The sequence below is a fragment of the Stegodyphus dumicola genome, chromosome 3 (assembly GCF_044657685.1).
Source record: "Stegodyphus dumicola isolate Sdum_Otavi_A_Nest chromosome 3, ASM4465768v1".
NCBI lineage: Eukaryota > Metazoa > Arthropoda > Arachnida > Araneae > Eresidae > Stegodyphus > Stegodyphus dumicola.
In genome coordinates, this window is record NC_140770.1 from 110,615,604 (window position 1) to 110,635,158 (window position 19,555).

The 19,555-nt window shown below is 32.7% G+C and overlaps 1 protein-coding gene across 11 annotated transcripts in view; it reads right to left on the bottom strand.

Moving 5' to 3' along the window:
* Nucleotides 1-19,555, bottom strand: part of LOC118190257 (muscleblind-like protein 1) — a 307,429-nt gene that overhangs the window by 241,263 nt on the left and 46,611 nt on the right. For 2 of the 11 annotated variants that reach the window (XM_085813178.1, XM_085813180.1), the window contains exon 2: nt 12,679-12,737. The exons of 8 other annotated variants lie outside the window; for them this stretch is intronic. The gene's annotated coding sequence lies outside the window, so the exon portion shown is untranslated. Of the gene's footprint in view, nt 1-12,678; nt 12,738-19,555 lie in introns of those variants that run through there. One more of the 11 variants, XM_085813187.1, reaches the window with a different exon arrangement.

Here is a 19,555-nt window from a genome sequence, read left to right on the forward strand (position 1 = left end):
CCTATGAAAGAAGAAGCTAAACCCTACACAGCATTTATCACTCATTCCGGCCATTACCAATGGGAAAGTTCTCCCTTTCGGTTTGAAAAATGCTGGAAGTACCTTCCAAAAATCGATGGATAAGGTGCTTGCAAACCATAAGAACTACTGCCGTTCATATATTGATGATGTGGCAATATTTTCTGAAACATGGGATGGCCACCTCTATCACATCGACCAAGTGTTTCAGACACTGAGAAGCGCAGGTCTAACCGCAAATCTAGAAAAGTGTGATTTCGGAAAGAGCCACGTGAAGTTTCTAGGACATGTAATAGGTTCTGGCACTCACTCTCCAGATCCTGAGAAAGTAGAAGTCATCAGAAATCTGTCTAAGCCTACCACTAAAAAAGAAGTCAGGAGTCTTTTAGGGCTAGCAAGCTACTATAGGGATTATATCCCAAATTTTTCTGAGATTGTTTTACCTCTAACAAACCTTACAAAGAAGAGTGTTCCAAATAATATTCCATGGGACTCTGAAAAAGAAGCAGCTTTTAACAAACTTAAAGAAGAGTTGATTAAAATGCCATCTCTGCATACTCCGGACATCAGCAAGCCCTTTCAACTCTATACGGATGCATCTGCTTTCGCAATTGGAGCGTGTTTAGCTCAAAACGACGAACATGGCAAAGAAATGCCCATAGCATTTTTCAGCAAGAAATTAACGCCCTGTCAACAACGATGGTCAACCATCGAACGAGAAGCATTTTGTGTCATCGAAGCCTTGAAAAAATTTGACACATGGATTTTCGGTGCCAAAGTGCAGATTGTGTCTGATCACAATCCCCTCACCTACTTGACCCAAAGCGCCCCTCATGGTGCTAAACTGTCTCGTTGGGCCTTAGCGTTACAACGTTATAACATGACTGTGACATACCGCAAAGGAAGTTCACATGGGAATGCTGATGCTTTGTCAAGGTTAGCTGTTAACTCTTTCTCTCTCAATGAACTCTGAGCAACATTGTCTCTACGGTGACGAATGTGCTTCTTGTGGGGAGACTTGTAAAGATCGTGACTTGTAAAGATCATGACTTGTGAAGATCGTGACTTAAAGAGAACGTGAAATATAAATAATAGGACAAGAACTTGCATTTTACGGTGTGGCAACAAGAAGAGGATTCGAAAGATTTTTATATATATTTTGTTTTAGAGAGTTGAAGATTTTTTAGTATTTTTGAATAGTTGTAAGAGTTTTAACTGCAGTAATTAAGAGTTTAAAATTTTGATAGTTTAGAACTGCAGTATTTATTTTTTTTGGTTCTGTTTTAAAATTTAAATAAAGGTATTTTGTTTATTCTAAAAAATTAGCTTTATTCTTCCTACAAGATTCAATATTCATTATATTGAAATAAGGAAAGGATTTTTACTATAACATAAAATAAAAACTTATTTATGCTAAAAATATAATATTTTACGGCTGATTCATCCTTTTTCGTTAGAAACATCATTGTTTAAGTTAAAGCGCATTTATTTTATTTAACGATCGAAATGTGGTGGGAAGAAGAAACAACTTTTACGCTCGTGTAGGTGTGTTCTTTTAGAAGAACATTACATATGGCCATTATAAGGAAATGATATAAAGAACACATGTAACATAAAAGTTGAAAGATGTAATAAAAGCTATATGTATTATTTTTGTAAGTCCCGAAATACTATTGAAAAAAACATATATAAACTCAGTTATAGGATTTCAAATACGGTAGTTATAGAATTTCAAATACGATACCACTTTCAAATGCGGCACCACCAATAATGTACGCTTGAAATATAAAATTTCTCTCTGAAATATATATAGTCATTGCGAATTTTCATAATTGCAACTTTGATTTGCTTCTTAACATATACTTTAAGAAACATGATTTGATAACTGGGGAATAACTTCTATCGGCTTCTTAAAAGATTGGCTTTTTGGTTATATGATTCAGACTGGCAAACTCTTTCTCAAAATTCTCTTCCTCAGAACAAGAATGCGCCTGACTCAACCACTGAAGACAGACCTGCACTTTGTTTTAAAAAAATGCTTTCGACTTAAAATTTAACAAACGTCGTCAAATAATTCACCTTTAAAATTCTTTCTGAGCCATTAGATTCTCACTCACTAATTCCTGAAGACCCCAAAACCTTAACTCATCCAAAATATCCTTTTTTAGATCAAATCAAAAGCATTGTTAGACTGAACCAAATTTTTCAACATTTAACTAATTCTCCATCACAAATACCAAACGAAATATAGGCACAGATTAATTTGTGAACTCATTATTCGTACTGGATTTAAATTCTTTACACTTTAAAGTACCGATATTCATAACCACAACATACGCAAAAAATTAGGTCAAATTTTTCCTTTGGGGTATTTTTTTAATACTGGAGTTGAGGAAATTTTTTGCATAGAGAAGACCTTGGAAAAACAATATTTCTCTTCAAAACAGTTTCTTATGCTGAAAAAAATCCTGTACAGAGAAACGAATAATGTTATAGAAAAAGCAAAAAGACGAAATACAGTTCAAAAAAGTGAGAGAGAAAAAAGGAAGGGACTGCATGACAGCTGGCAATTTGAAAAGTAAACGGCTTCTTTGCTCACACTCGAAATTAGAATTAAAAAGGGGAGATTCAGGTTTTCGAGATTTATTGGGGGATGAATTAAGTCTTGTATGAAAGAATAAATTTGTTTTGATTTATTTTCTGGATAAATTATTATCATAAATTATCATCAACATAAAATACAAAAAGCAGAGAAATATGCGTGGGATAACATGAGTGATAACAGACGATATCATACGCATCCATAATTTAGCTTCTTTTGATATTTATTCTCCCATCATTCTTCACCCTGAATAATGATATAATTCAAGTAACCAAATGCGCTTATCCTCCAGATTAAACCGCTTGGAAATACACGTAAATTGATAAAAGTAATTTTCTGTTAAAAGTATTTTTCTGTTAATATCAGTAATTCTTCGGTTCAGCCCTCGGATTAACCGTGACTTCATGTTAAAGAGGTATTTTCATCCCTGATATTAAGCAGAAAATTCGGGAACTGATTATAACGAAAATGCAAATGAAATAGTAAATCAGCTTCCGCTTCAGCGAAAATGATAACCATGCATACTTATAAATCTGCGACCAGATGCCTGAAATCCCACACATTCTGAAATTTATTATTATTACTATTTCTAGCACTACACACATTCTGAAATTTATTATACTATTTCTAGCACTAACATTTTCATATACATTTATTCAATATTGCGTATGTATATATCGCATAGAACGCGAAGACCCCCCAAAAAAAAAAAAAATCTCAGAGGCTCCAGATTTTAAATTACGTCCAAAAGGGCGTTTTACCTTTATTTATTAAATATCATCATCTTCGTACTTGAATCGTAAAATTCAGTTCAACAGCATTATCTCAAAATAATTTTAAAACGAGCATATCTTTAGAATTTCCGATACAGAGTCTCGCGCGCTACAGATAAAAATGTTTTTCTTCCGTACAGTGTTGTCATTGCTCGCTTTGAAATCGTTGAGTTTGTTAATCAAAACTTCGTTGAAGGTTACAAAATATGAAATCGATAATAAAACAAATTTCAATTTCAAATTAAGGCTCCCACATGCCGATATTTTATGGAAGATTACGCTATCCCAATTTTGATGCCTCCAGGTACCCTTTTTTTATCGCAATCAAGAAACATACATTCAGGCAGATTTCTTCATTATTTAATTTCTTTAAATATAATACAGGGCAATAATATTTGGTGGCAACAATTTAAAAAGTGAAACGCTTATCGTGAATCGACGCAAAATGCCAAAACGAAATTAACAGTCCTGGGCAAACTGCCCCTTTGGTCTTAAAATAAATAAATAAATAAATAAGTCAGAGTAACTGCTAAATCAGCATTTCTCTCGCCTACACATACTTCTACCATGCTTACTGCTATGTTTCTAATATATCAATATTTCTAACATTAGCGTATTTTTTAAGGTGGACTTTATCAAATTGCCCTTTGTACACTTACATATAAAATACAATTTGTAATCTAAAATCTGTAGTAGTGTTTGGAGGTCAGCCATCAATTTTTAAAAACAGAATGCTGCAACAGTTGTCGAAGAGAAATTTTTTTTTTTTTTTTTTTTTTTTTTTTAAGTAATCTCTCTATATAGACATTGTTTTTCTCTCTCTATATAGATATTGTTTTTCTCGATAGTGTAATAAACCTGGAAAGCTGTATTATATACAAGACTCTAAAACCGCTTGCCAAAATTTTAGAAGTATTTATATTCACAGATATGCACAAAACTTTCTCTGAACAGAGAGAGTACAGAGTACGTTAAGTTCGTACAAACAACTCTGGTACTCAGCGTTTAGCAAAATTATATTCCAACGATCTTAAACTTTATTAATTCAAAAGGAACTAATAAAAACATGCGACACTAAAAATTAACTTTTTATTTACTGCTAAAACAGTTTTAATACTTCAAAGCACATGGAAAGAGAAGCATCAGATTATTTTTGAAGCAGATACTATTTACATTTAGAGAATATCATATTTTTAAGAATGGCAACTTCCCAAATGTGTTAACAGCGTTATGATGATAATCTGATAATTCGCTATGAACACTAGACCTGCAAGAGAATATAATAAAAATAGGAAGAACTCCTTTTAAACTGTAATTTTTGTTTAGGGCATTTAAATTCACTTAATAATACAGCGCATAAATAGCAATACAAAATAGCGTAACTTAGATTTTTTTAATAATTATAATAAAAGAGGAAAAAAATTTGAACGCAAGCGAAATAACGCTTTACTTGTTTTTCCTCTTTTACTTATTTTTTAATATACATTGGTACTTAGATGCCAAGTAACCCCAGAGAGATTTCCTTGCTCTGATCACTGAGTGTGTAAGCACTTTTCTATTTTTTTTAAGATTAGGGGAAAAAAGACATACATTATTAAAACATATTTGGAAAATGATGCAGAGAGAGGCAGGAAAAACAGCAAATAACAAATGAAAAAAGTATTCTTGGCAGAGAAGTAAAAACACCATTTGACCTTCCAAAAAGCGAGCAAAGTAAATTATTTCGAATCTTCAATTCTAGCGAAAGAAACTGTCCACGCGTCAAATTTTTAGTCACTAATTGGCAGCTAAAATACACGCACTTTTTTAAGTACATTTTTCTGCTGTTAAAGACAAAAAGAGTATGGTAAATAAAATATTTTTAATTGTTCCTTCTAGTACTCAGTGGATATATTAATATTTAAACTACTACTTTGCAGCATAAACATTCCACGATGAAAGATAACTTTTTTTTCCTTTTTTTAAGTTAATTTAATTTAATTTTTAAATATAATTAATTGAAAATACCAGCCAAAAAAGTTATCGGTTCTGCGGTATCGATTAATTTCTGGTGTTCTCTTTCCATTGATATTTAGTATCAAGCTAGTATTGTTGAGAGTAAATACTAATTTCTTATTATTTTTACAAGCTCCCAATTCTTATTTGAAAGCATATTATCAGTTTTACCTCCAATATAAGCTCTCAAATTTTTGTGTTCAAAATGCTGCTATAACAGTATTTATTTTTGCATTTCTGGAAAAAGGCATGTTTTTCATTTAATTACGATTTTTCTAGGAAACCGTTTTTACTAAACCTTATAAGGTATTTCTCCCGCTTTCCTTGCATGCCTTCGTGATGTGGTGGTCTGCACGCTGGGCACGTATTCCAGAAATTCCCGGTGAAGGTGTTCATTTTTCATCTTGCCTGCTTCCAAAAAATACCTAATGTCTCTACACCCTAGAAAATTGAAGTTATCACAACAGAACGAAAAGTTAGTTACCTCTTCCTTTAAAAATTAAACAATTTAAAATAGTTTATATTTGTGCAGTAAAAATTAATAGTTACTTTTCACTTTAAAAATGTCTGTACTTTGCAGCAGGGAAGAATTCAACTTTCAGGCTTTTATTAGATTAATACGATGACTTTTTTTCAGAAAAGGTACGAATCCATATAATGTATTACTAAAATGTCTGAAAAGATATACCGAAAGCCATCATTTGCATTTTTGAAAGAAGCAGAATGTCTCGTCACCATTACAGGTATTCGACTATAAAAGAATTAAGTAAAAAATATTCGGATACCTTAGCAAAGTATGTTATTAACGAAAAAAAATTATTCCGGTAAATATATAAGATCCTTAATTAATACGTTTAATTAGATTTTACTTGTCAACAAATAAAATTGACTTCAATTTCATATTACATTTCACAAGAACAAATACAACATAATCTATCAATCTAGCAACGATCATTTTCCCGCATACATAGTTCGCCATTTTTGTTTCCAGGTGGAATTCGACATAAATATTACTATTTGCTCCTCTATCCATCGTTCCTCGAACTATCATTTTATGACATTAATAATCATCGTTAAATCATTTCCTTCTACTCTGTCTACAGTATAAATCATTTCGGGGAGGGGAATTTATGCGTAGTTCTATTTACATTACCTTGCCTCTGGAACTATGAATCTGGAAACACATTTATATATATAATAACCCTTCGAACATGGCCTCCGGCTTTGCATCCGCATTATTAGCATAGTTTTATTTTCACACTACTCTTTCAATAAATGATAAAAACTCTAAATTTTGCGTTTAATGAACTTCACATAACCCCTAAAATCGATGCTCTCCGTCAAATAAATGTTACTTAAATTGCCATAACCTGCAAATTTACTTCAAGTTCAAATGATCTTTGAAAGGATAACGAAAAATTTACCAATTATTTTTCCAAGAAAGTTCAGAGAATTTTTTTTTTTTTTTTTTTGTATATTTTCAATTAAAGAAGTATCACGGAACTAAAACAGACGCAGTCTGAAGCAGGGGCAGCGACATTTCCATGAATTTTTTACCAGTTCTTTCAGGGAATATAGCAAGAAATGTAAAAAGTCATTATTTTCTTAATGTTCGCTATCTCCCTCTATTTTTAGAACTGTTTTGATAAATGTTGCTGCTGTTTCCATAGCAGCTTTCACAGAAACAGGAAAGCATGACAGTTCCACGGTCGTTGATAATTTCACTTATATGCGTGGAATATAATTAAATATGAAAAGCACACTGAAGCTCCAAAATATCAGACTTATGACTAAGATAACACACGTTAACTGATTAAAAAAGGTAGCAAATAAATGATTCAAAATTCATTGGATTTTGATCATCCAATGAATTTATATAATTTTTATTCCTTAATTAATTAAATATTATGTTATATTACCTGACTGCACTTTTAAAGATCTATCTTATTACACCTTTTAAGCCGCCTAAACGGGATAGTGGTTAGTGACTCTGACTACCGCACCGAAAGGCAGAGTTCTAATCCTGGAGAAGGCATGGATGTTTGTAAATGTACAGTGTCTTTGCGACATGGTGTAACTATACATATACGGCGAGCCGAAAGTCCTCTCGTGCGATTTGTTGGTAGGAAAAGAGGCGTGGGAGTCCTTCGAACCCATCCCCCGAACCTTAAATTAGGGTGGATAATGGACAAAATCGTACTATCACCTACATGGAGCCCAAGAATCTTGCCAACATGGAGCCCAAAACTCCAAGGACTAAATGGACTACATGGAGCCTAAGACTGCAAGACCAACAGACTACATGGAGCCCAAAACTGCAAGAACAACAGACTACATGGAGCCTAAGACTGCAAGACCAACAGACTAAATGCAGCACAAGACTCCAAGGACTAAATGGACTACATGGAGCCCAGGACTACAAGACCAACAGACTACATGCAGTCCAAGACTACAAGGCTAGTGTAATCTTGTACTCCTTGCCACGATGAATTTCGTGGGCTTGTTCCAATTCAGACAAGAGAGATTAATCAACATCATACCTTTTAAAGTTTTACACGATTACAATAGCATATCAAAACGTAATCTTGAAATAAAAAATGCGGAACTCTGATTAAAGAAAAAAGCAATATATTGGGGAAATTTCCCTTTAATTACGCAAACAATTATAGTCAACTCCTAATTTACCGAGGTAATATCACAGATGACAACTATTATTCACCCACTTAAAAAGAAATGCAAAATTAAAGTACTATTAACATATTACCTATGATTTAGAATAGTCTAACCTGAACAGCAACTTTTTAGGATTACGTAAATTAAAACAGCATTAAGAAAAAAAGAACACATTATAAGTAACAAAAAAACTATTACTAAAAATGAAAACAATAATAAAAGCCATTAAAAACAATATTTGCAATAGAACTTGAGAATTAAAACTAGTCACAGTTTAAACTTGAGTAAAAAGTGTAGGTTTCATTTTTACTGTACATTTAATTTTTTACTGCAACACGTTCTATATTCTAGATTTCGTACCGTTGTGGATGAAAGAGCACACAAGTACTATAATCTCATTTGGTAATTACTGCTGTTTTCCACCCATTTATCTCTCTTTTTGCCTTTCCATACACAATTTTGTTTTTCATTGATGGTTTGTAAAAAAGCGCTTTTCGTCATAATGCAATATGCAAACAACTCTACAGACAGGCCTTGATTAATCCAGCCCCGGTTAGTCTACAGTTGACTGAAACTCGAATTAAAGAGGAAACACAGAGAGAGAGAAGTTATTGATACATTAAGTTCTTGACGATTCTTACGGAACATTTAAATCACATAAATCACCGATATATTTTTAAAAAATATGAAACAATATGAAAAAAAAAGTACTGAACAAAGGCACAACTTATGCAATTCTCCTTTTGTCAAAATACCTCTGAATTTCGATACAATCCTACAATTCTGATTCTATGATTTTATCTTTTTGGCAATGACAATGGAAACAATGATATAGAAGCATACTCGAAAGAAAAGAGAAAAGATTAAGAAAAGTATTTTCTGAGAAAAAAGGTGGATGGCTCACATGGGAGTATATTTTTTATGATAAGGCTATATAAAGGAAGATATCGAAAGAGACTTAAAGTTCAGTGAATTTAGCAGGTACACAAAGATAAAAAGATTCAAAATAAAACTTAATTTGAATCAGTTTCCAAATAATTTTCCTATAATAAAAGAGGTGCACATAAGTTACATTTTGAGGGGAAAAAGATAAAAAAAGTATAAAAACGAATTCATTATTATATATCCTCTCATTATTCTACATTTATAAAAAAGAAGTCAAAGATGAGATGTATCAGAAAAGAAAATTTTAGAATCTCATAAAAAGGCCTTCGAAATAAAATTTCGAAAACTAGAAAAGAGAAGCAGAGCAAGATTCATAGCCAAAGATTTAAAAAATAAAATTAAAAAAAGGGGAGGATAGATATAAGGAAAAAAGGGGCGACAGAAACGAAGCGAACGTGCCACAAAACTGAATCAGAAGATTTCACGAGTCTTGCCAAAAAGACTGATATAGGGGGGTGGAAAACCATCTTGGACGGTATCCAGCTCTCCTCCTCACAACGAGACGTAAGAATAACAACAATAATAATAATACTAATAAAAGAGAGAAAGAGAGGATCTAATTTGATTATGGCGTGCTTCCTGGAAACTTAAGAGAGAACCGTTCGCTGGAGGGAGATTTAAAATAAAACTCTAGGTTTTAATTAAAAATAATTGAAGTCGCTCTCTCCATGTAATCACGCTGCGCTGAGTTTTGAATAAAGGCATCGTGAATTAAAAATTAGGTTGGCGGGACGAAAATCGCCGTCGGTTAAATACGCGCATTTGCTGCGTCGTGAAACAGCCATTTTCAATCAGCTTTGTTATTCGTTGACCGTTCATCACTAATTCAGTCGGGAAACTCTTCCCTAATTCAGTTTTGATCGATCAGTGAGCAGGGAAGGTTGAATTATTCAGACAAAAGAGACAGCACCTAAAAATCCCTTTGGCCATTTTTTTTTGGTGTGTGTGTGTGTGTGTGAAAGACAACAAGTTCCTTATCGTATGTTGTGAACAATCTAGTTCAGTGAAAACAGTTCTTTCCCTTATGCGAATACATAAATTAATGACAATTCAAAAAAGACAACAAAAATTTAAAAAACACATAAGGTATTTTCTCCCTCCCTTTTCGCGTGCGGTTGTCGTGTAACTAGAAGCATACTCAAAGCCTATTCGGGAGGTACGAAGTTCGAATCCCAGCGAAGGCACTGCACACTTTTCACGTCTCCAGCATGAAAAATCCTAATGAGTATACAAGCGGCGCCCGAACTAAAAAAGTAGTGGGCGATAACTCATCACCATCAGGATTTGGCGATTGGGTCCCCTAATCCCCAGTCGCCTTAAAAAGCCAGCATATAAGGTATTTTCTCTCTTCTTTCCGTATGCCTTCGTGGAGTAACTGGAAGCATACCCGACGCGTATTCGGTACGTCTGCAGTTAAAGAGTCCCAGTGAGGGCATTACACATTTTTTACATCTGCAAGTTCAAAAAACTTAATGGCTCTACAAACACACGGCATCATATGTGAAGCCTCGGATTACACCATGTAACAATAGCTCAAACGATTACACTATGTTTCTTACGTATGTGCACATATTATACATTTCTTACATATGCATACTTTATATACAAATACCTCAAAATATTACGCTATGTTTCTTACAAATATGTAGGTACATAGTTATTATATTAAACGGTCATAACGGAATACCATAACATAACTTATACTACCTTAAAGATAAGTAGATAGACATAAATACAGAAATCATGCAAATTCATTCTACACAGAGTTTAACTTTAAAAAAAATAATGCTTTGAGTATTTCATTAAATTCACTGAATATTTAAATGAATACAGAAAGCATGGCTGTACACATATTCACCATCAATGTATGCAGGTTGTAACGTTTACTTACAAATGACGGAGCAACCGAGGACGTTCTCTGGCGGAAAATGAAAAGAACAAAGTTGAACGACTGACGAACCGTCCTCATATTTATCTGAAACGCAGTACTTGTATATATATATATAATACGTTAATAATAAAATTCGAAAAACTACATTAGAATTCGGCAGTGCATGGATTTCAGTAGACTAAAAGGAATGGACTTCGAAAGGAAGAGCGACAGTTTCCAGGGCAGTCGTTTAAGAGATAAAAGTAGTAATCTAATTCTTGATATGGGGAAAAAATTAGTTAAAAATTATCCAACGTTCTAATCAGCTCTGAACTATTTAAAGCGTAAAATATTTTACAGCCTTTCCGATTTTATTTTATGCACAGACCAGGCAGATTGTTTATCATTAAAAATAAAATGTCAAATTCATAGCAATTTCATCATGAAGACCACCAATCCGGCACTAGTAATAAATAGATGGTTTGTCTCCCGAATATGTACAAAGACAGCAACAGCTTCTACAACAGCTATGTCTTAATCGAATTGAAAATTCTGGATGTATCTGAAAGTTGAGAGTATAAAATCGAAAAAATGAAGTGCAGCTGAAAGAAGTTGCAATTTTATACTCATTCTCGAAACTCGCAAAAACAAAGAAACCTCCTCAAGATGACCACTAACAGTACTAGGCGGTTCTCATCCTTTATAGGTATTCAAACGAACCTCCATTAACAGGGGCTTCATTTTAGCGGTAAATCTCATAAATTGCCAACTCCATGACTATCAGTACGTTGGAAAAAGGACCAAGGCTAGTTGGTTACGGAGTACCTTAGCAAAATAATTTCAATTACCTCCACATAATTAAGAAACACGAATAAATTAAGAGCGAGCAATGGTTAAAGAAACAAGAACGAGAACCATCTGTCATTGAATTAGATTTTTCAAAATACAATTCATTTTCGGAGATGATGATCACCAACTATACGTTTCACAATCATATACCCATACGATATATGTACGTAATTAAAAAACTCTTCATGTGAATATTAATCATCTGTACACATAACCAATATCAGCGATTTGCAATTAAATAAACGACAATTATAAAACTATATAAAAAGATACATATTAGCTTTCCTTGCTGTCATTTACCAAAATACGCAGAATACGGAGATTTTTAAATACATGAAAATATTCAGAATTTCTTTACATAACTGCGCTCAAAATTATCAATACTTTTATCGCAGTAGTTCAAATTCTCAGGCTGCATATTTACAAGAAGTGCTACAAGGATTTTGTATCATGCTGTGCATGCGTGCAAGGCATAAGAGTCAAAAATGTAAAAAACTGAAATATTTCAAATGCAGGTTTCCTAAAAGTGAATTTTTGCTGGACTTAAAAGCAAAGAAATGTAACATGCTTATGAGTCATATCCCAAATGCTGAATAGCTCGACTACACGGAAAATTTGACTCATAATAAATTACAAAATTTGACTCGTGAACATACTGGTAAATTCCGAAATATGCATAAACTGAACAAACGAAGCTGAAAAAAGCTATGTTTGTATGTTCTGATTAATTAGCATTGGTTTCCATTTCTTCGGGTACAGACATAAATTGACATTCGGCAGATTTCTCCTTGTAGCCTTGTAGTCAGGTTGAGAACAGGTTTACTCATACTTTTATTTCTTTTATGAACTATTTCCTATCATATTTAACATAAAAATGCGTAAAAAATTAGCAACTAAGAAAATACAATAATATAGGTTCGTAAGTTTAGATGCTTTATTATACAAAATTAAACCTGAATTTCTCTTTTCTTCTTCTTATTTCCAAATACGGCTTTAGTTCAATTTGCAATACCTAAAATTAAAATAAAATTTTAAAAAAAAAAGAAAAATTCCACACATATAACAGCGGAATACATATATATCTACAAAAAGAAAAAAAAAAAAAAAAAAAAAAAAAGAATACGCGCCGACAAAGAAATATTTCACGGCGATGTGAGGATGAATTCAGCAACTTCCACAATGAAAAAGGTTAGGAAGGTACCGTCTAACATAAAGTTTTTTTAAAAAAAGGCCAGACTTAAGAGTGGGCACAGTGACACAGAACAAGTATAACAACAGGTTCTAACGGTCTCTGAGTCTCTTAGAAATTCTGGCTTTGAACTGGGTTAGTAGCATTCGGGAAGTTTCTCAGTTCTCAGAAAAGTCTGTAACAAGAGCTTAGGAAATGAAGAACAAAAATTATGTGCAAAAGGTCTTCTCATTTCTCCAGCGAAAAGGCTACACGAATGCTTGTTCATGATTCCGAGGCCAACTACCGTTACGAAATCAGTCACCGTGACTAAGATTAGTCACATGACAGTGAACAAAGGTCTTTTCTTTCAATATAATAAAAAGATATGTCCGCAATATGCGATGTCTTGACATTCGATCAGCACCTTGTCAAAAGAGCTAACTTGAAACTCAGTATAGTATTTCGGGAAAATATCTTATTTTGCATCAGAATAAGTTTTAAAAAGGCTAATATCAACTTCCTTTAAGCAGTCAGAAGTTTTACTACAGAGTGCAGCTGATGAATTTTATTTTTTCAGATAACCGACATTTCTGGCATTACTTATAAAAGCAAACTGCGTTCTGAAATACTGTTCGTAGAAATTAAATATTTCAAAAAATATCTGACATATTGTCCTTGACATTTTTGTGTTGCTGCATAAATTATATGACTGAATGCAGTGCATTTTCCTCAAATTAAGAAGGTTAAAGGTCTTTCATTATTTGCCAAGGGTAATCTAAGTCAAAGGTCATTTGCGCAGTAGTCGTATTAATCATGTATGGACTCAATAAAGACGTTTAACTAACTGAGTAGTGAGTAAATGCAGTACTTTCGTTCTAGCACAAACACACACACAAAATAATAATAATAATAATATAGCAAGAAATCTTTGCATAAATATCAGTACAAGAAATTCAATAAAATTAGTAAATGAAAGACGTTTCATCTAAGGAAACAATGGAATTTTAAAAATTTCGTATTCCAAAATAAAGCAGATATTCTTATTGCAAAATTTCGTAGCTGAGGATATTTATCTTTTATAAGTATTAATAAAAGTTATCAAACTTGGATTTTCAAGTCTTTCAATAACATTTATATCCCAGTGTAAATTAATTAGCTTCATTTCTAGATTTTCAGTAGAATTACGTTCGTTTTCGGTATGAAAATAATGATTTCAAAGCATTAAAATCCTAAAGCTTTTTTTTCAAATTCTTGTCATAATATTTTTAATTAATTTACGGGAAATGTATTCGCGGATCGCATAAAACTGCTTCACATGCGGCCCGCCAGTGTGAAACCACTGGTTTAGGTCATTTAGCCGTCTCAGCAATGAGAAGCTGTGCACCACAGAGAGAGACCGGTCTGACCAACTCCCCCTAGACGGTCTGACACCCGCGAGAACGGATAAGTTCTGTTCGCAGTTTTAATGGAGAGAACTCAGGGAACAGGTCTTGGGATCTCCCACCCTTCTTCCCTTACTACCAAACGACACGAAAAAATTTTCGGCTCGCCATGTAGATTGAGACCCCAAATTTCACACAGACATTAGACACTTACAAACATATAAACATTCATGCCTTCCTCGGGATTCGAACCGCAGCCTCAACGATACAGTAGGAGCAGCCAAGATCGCTGATCAATTACCAATCAGGAACGCTTTATTTATTTATTTTATTTATTTATTTATTTATTTATTTTATTTTATTTTATTTTTTTTTTTTTTTTTTTTTTTTTTTTTTTTTTGAGGGGGCCGCCTTTTCGGATGGCACAGACTGTCCTTTCACCATCGATGGGGAATAACCGATATACTTGCACTTCGTAACTATTTACGAAGTCTGGATGTTTCCTTTACGTTTTATGTGGAATTGTGGTAAAGTTGCATATAACAAATCTTTCAGAAAGGAAAAGGGCCTACCTTCATATTAATTTTTTTTTCTTGTTATATACGAGACTGGAGGCAATGCGAATAAATCTCTATGATACAGTCAGTAGTTTTCATTATTCGAATTAATTCGTCATGAAATCTTTATAAAGGTCTTAATGAACAAAAAGTGGCTCATATTGCTGATGCAATGATCAAAAGTATTGATATGCTTAGTTTAGTTCTGTTGATCATAAAAAACCAACAATTGTACATGGTAAGTAAGGAGTCTAAAAAATAATGAAAGATATGGTAGAGCCCATGAGGAAAAGAATCATTGATTTTTATTTATTTGAATCTATCGATGGTGAAAGACGGTTTGTGCCATCCGAAAAAGCAGCGAAAATTTTTTTATAATTCCTTGCCCAAAATGACTACTGGTATCTACATCGTAAATAATTAGGAAGGATACACAATGTCTCAGAATTTGAAAAATCTTAGAAAACTGTATGGAAGGGCATAAGTTTTCTTACAATTACGCATTCTAAAAATACTACCTACTGAAATCAAAGATTAATTGTTACTCTTCATTAAAAAAAAAAAAAAAAAAAAAAAGCATTCTTTGAGTTATTTCATAGATTTTGAACCTATTAAGATGAATCTTCAGTTGTTTTTACCAATTTATTAAAATAACAACCGTCGACCGTATATACCTTAAGTTACTTTCTCAAGTCACATTCATTGAGATAGATTGATGGATTTGGTCTATTGTTTTCTTATTTCAAATGAGAAAACAAGTTAGAAGAATTAATAACAGAGAATGAAAAATTGCTTAAATTGAAACAATAGACAGTACGCGAACATTTTCATTTGTTCAAAATTTGAACAAGGTTACTGAGAGACTACAAGTCCTACCATACTTATATTCTGCCAGACAAATAAGAGAATGACAACAAGCAAAAATTTGCTGATTTCTAAATCATCTTATCAATTTGTATGTACTGGTCCTATCTTCTGATTTCAGAACCTGATGCTACATACCACTAACATAACTAATATTTTACGGAAGTTAGCAGAAAAACCTTACAGCTCGATGGTTCTCAAAAACGTAAAAGTGCCAGACGAACAAACAGCAAAGTCGTTAGTAATGCTGCTAAAACCAGGACTCAAATTCTGCTCTGTCGCATTTATACCATTCGTAAATAATCGATATTCTAAATTCATTTGCTTTTTTCCCCCAAGAAAATAATTACGATCTTTTACTAAATCAATTTTCCTAATAAAGCTACGGGAGGATCCTTTTTTCCGTTAATTTTTATATTTTGTTTTTGTACACTCAACCTAATCACCAGTTATTCTGATAATACAGTAATAAATCAATAATAGCCGTCACTGATTGTTCGCTTCTGTAAGACGACCATCTCCTCACAAGATCTAATTGCCTGAAACGAAGATGATCGTAGCGAGGGTCCACTGTATATATTTTTTATATTCACTTTTACACGTTAACTAGTCAATAAACAACTGAATTAAAACTAAGGTTACGAAACAATTCACTAGGGGCATAATTTCAGCATCCTTCTCATAAAACACTATTAAAGTACGTAAAAAGATAAAGTAATATAAGCATATATATTTTAATCGCTAATTAAATTTCTTTATGCGAGACTCGCCCATAATATTTCGCAAATGCGCAGAAATATGTTATACGGTTTATTAACCTTTCAAATTTGAGAGAAACATGATAGTCTGATTATAAGGAAAATTTCATTTCATTTTCTCAATTCCAGTTTTATACTCGGAAATATAATATTTTACACTGAACTAATTTTTAAAAATATAAAAATTTGTAATTTTTTATTTTATTTGTAATATTTTAATTAGTTTGCTATCAAATAATTAATAGTTTGCTATCAAATAATTAATCTTCGTCTTTCGGTCTTAAAATACTTTCCGTTGGAAGTTATGATTTCTTTCTTTTATAATCACTTCGAAAAGTTCGAGAATCCGTTTAAAATGAAAAAAAAAATAATAATAATGATAATGCATTTAATTTGCTGTCCATTTTCCAAATACAATATGAAGGAAAGAGTTAAAAATATTTAACGACTGTAGTATAAATATTTAATAAACGATTAGTTAAAAATACAGAATTATACACTTTAATGAAATACGTTTACTGTTGTATGGATTCCCTTTACTAATTTTTAAATTTGATTCCTATAACTCATTTTAAAATAATTATTAAGATAAATAATAAATGACACTTTTAGGCATGAAATAAAAACATAGCTTATGTTACCCATTCCTTTGAATCAGACGGAAATATTTTCAAATAATGAATTTCTGTACATACCTGAAAAGAGAGAACACATGTATTAGCTAAAGAAATGTAAAACAGATTCATCAAATGATATTTAACAAAATTAAAATTACAGTAAATTTGTGATCTTTGCAGCCCTCGTTTTATACCGATTTTGAGTTTCTCTGGCGTAACACAAATGAATATAATACGTAAATTAGAAAACACGTTCCATATGTCTAAATTTAGCACTGCTTTTATTTAACGTGTTAACGTAAATGTTTCATGATTTAAACTAATAAGCATCTGTTTTACATAGCTAGTGAAAACAATTTATTAGCTTATTTTAAAAAATACATATTATTTTATCGTTAACTATATGGCCTTCGTAATTAAAAAGTAATTTCGTGTATCATTTTATTTCTGTGTACCAAAGTGAATGGATTGGATATTTAGGCAGGGCATTTCACAGCTGCAGAAAAAGAATGTTCCTCCTCCTTCCGTTGTTTAATTACAAAAGCTCTCTTACAATACATAAACAAATTATTAAACTCTTTCTCTAGCAATGCAATATATTTAGGGTCTTTAGGAATGCATAGTGAAATTATAATACTTCTGCTAATTATGTAATACGTAAATTGGGTAGAAAGTTCTTTTTATTTAATTCAGTTACTCAAAAAGGCAGTAACTGAATTAATACGTTTTAATATTATTCCGAAATACCCAGCTGCGGTGAGATAGTTTCTCCGCAAAACAAGCGAGCTTAGGGTTGCCAAAAAGCAGGGAATGCAGGGAAGGCAGGGAAATGCAGGTTGGTCAGATTTGTCGCGAAATCGCCCATATGACAATATCTGGCGACAAAATTGGCATGCCATAGACAGAGCGAGAAGAATCTAGAACGTATTCTTTGCGGTTTTCTCAAGAATATTCTTGAAGGTAAGTTAAAGCTATATATAATCTGCCTGTGTGCAAAGAAAGTAGTGTGTCTTGAATTCAGAGATTTGCTTGAGAGCGATCGACCGAGTTGAGAGCTGCACTTTAGTGCTTTGCTGTGTGAAGCTGACTTCACCGTTAGCTGATTGCTTTAGCATGTTTATCATAGTTTTTCGACGAGTGTAAATGTGTGTTGGAACTGTGCTGTAATAGTGCTTACTAGCGAATAAATTGTGTTTTGATCCTTCATCAAGTGTTATCATCAATTATTCCAAATCCACGAAACCGTAGAACGCAACAATAGATTTACCGCTAACAGCATGCTAGTCGTCAATGAGAATATTTAGTTTTGGTACAAACTTTGGCAAGAGCATAAGTGTAATGCTAGCAAATGATCGTATAGTTCTTTTCCGAAGACGCCACCAAATGTACACATTTGTTCGAATTGGGTTTAAATCCCGTCGAACAGATATGTGAATATACCATGTGAATTTTCGAGGTTTCTTCTTATGTAACATAAAGAAACGTTTAAGCCAGTTTCTCGGAAAATGTCTTCTACGAAAGCTTCCCTCCGCTTATGCAGAGAGCCCACAATGAATTTACGATTTTCATTTTCCACGCAAACTACCAGAAAGACAGATATATTTTTTATCCGTTTTTTTAAATATTTGAAGAAGTAAAACGGGCCACCAAAATAATGTTTTTAGTTTTTTGTTTGTAATTTTAAAGGTTTCACAAAAGTAGATTCTAATTTTAGGCTCGTCAAGTTTAAAAATTTGAAGACCGGTCGTCCGTATGGTAAGAAATAGTTATTTCACCAGATCTGCGTTTCAATGACAGCCGTTTAGTTTTAATAATTTTCTTTCGAAACAATAAAACTATATCAGTAAAGCGTTAATTCACATCAGATGAGTATGGAATAAAGCTGCTGATACGTCGCTATAATTTACTCATTCTCAATGTTTTATCTATTTTGGGCTGGTTTCGGTTCTAAGATAAAAGATCTTTATTTCAGCTATACAATAAAGCTTTTTATTTTTATTTAGCTTATACGAAAATCTTGTTTTAGCTAGCAAGTTATTAAGTTATTTCTTTCCTGCAATTCCTTTTCTTTTTATGATAATCTACAGCAGAATACAAAATTAGATTGATTTAAATAGCCAGCGAATGTGTAATTTAAGAAGACAACTTTGGCAATATCCAAACAAGGAATTTATTTCGCAAGCCGTTCACCTATATGACGACTTCAAGTTATTAAATACTCGTAGGAGCCAAGAACTGGAGCCCCAGTTGGCTAGATATCCAGTTACTTGTTGCACATTTAAATGTTGGTATTTCTGTTACTCCACAAGTACTAGTGGCTAAGGTTGCTAAGGTTTTTTTAAATTTTAGTTTTACTGTAAGAGGTAGATTTTAATAAGCATTTTAACTGTTGTTTGTGCTCTTTGAATTCCTAATGGTTAATTAGATTTAACCATACTAATCGAAATCATGTTCACTTTCAGTTGACGATACTAACAAAAC